Here is an 818-nt window from a genome sequence, read left to right on the forward strand (position 1 = left end):
GCCCCAGCCCGGAGACGGCCCGACACGCGTCGAGACGCGCCCGGAGACGGCCCCCGGGGCACGGCCAGGGGCGACGACGGCCGGGCGGGCGCCCGGGCGCCGCGGCCCGAGGCGGCCGGCGCCGACGGCGACCGCACGCGCGGAACGCCGCCGCCGCCGCGCCGCCCCCTCCGCGGCCGCCCGGGGCGCGGCGGGGGAGTCGGGGAGAAAGGCGGTGGCGGGGGGGGGCGACGGGGACGACCCCCGTCCCCGGCACAGCGCGCGCGCGCGCGGCAGCACGGCACGGTACCGCCGCGGTACCCACCCGCAGACAGCCGCCCGCGCGGGAGGCCGGGGGCGAGGCCCGCGCCTCCCCCCCCCACTCTCTCTCCCCGCCGCCGCGCCGGGCCCGACCGGCCCGACGCACCCTGGCGCGGCCCCGACGGGACGAGGCTCCGCCCAGCGGGCGCTCCGGGAGCGGGGAGCTTCGGAGCGCTCCCCGAGTCTCGATTTAGGGGGACGAAGGCCCTTGGGCCGACGGCGCCGGGCGGCGGCGAACCGCTTCCCCGGCCCGAGGCCGCGCGCGGGCCTGCGAGGCACCCCAGCCGCGCCGCTGCGGCCGCCGCCTCCCCACCCCGGGGAGGGGGGGGGAGGGGGGGCGGCCCAGCCGGCGATTGATCGTCAAGCGACGCTCAGACAGGCGTAGCCCCGGGAGGAACCCGGGGCCGCAAGTGCGTTCGAAGTGTCGATGATCAATGTGTCCTGCAATTCACATTAATTCTCGCAGCTAGCTGCGTTCTTCATCGACGCACGAGCCGAGTGATCCACCGCTAAGAGTT

At 79.0% G+C, this 818-nt stretch overlaps 1 non-coding gene across 1 annotated transcript; it reads right to left on the bottom strand.

Moving 5' to 3' along the window:
• Positions 1–665: 665 nt before the first annotated feature.
• On the bottom strand, positions 666–818 carry LOC142076824 (5.8S ribosomal RNA). Its single transcript, XR_012671355.1, has one exon. It is a non-coding gene; the product is annotated as a 5.8S ribosomal RNA (ribosomal RNA).

Source organism: Calonectris borealis, unplaced genomic scaffold (assembly GCF_964195595.1).
Source record: "Calonectris borealis unplaced genomic scaffold, bCalBor7.hap1.2 HAP1_SCAFFOLD_115, whole genome shotgun sequence".
NCBI lineage: Eukaryota > Metazoa > Chordata > Aves > Procellariiformes > Procellariidae > Calonectris > Calonectris borealis.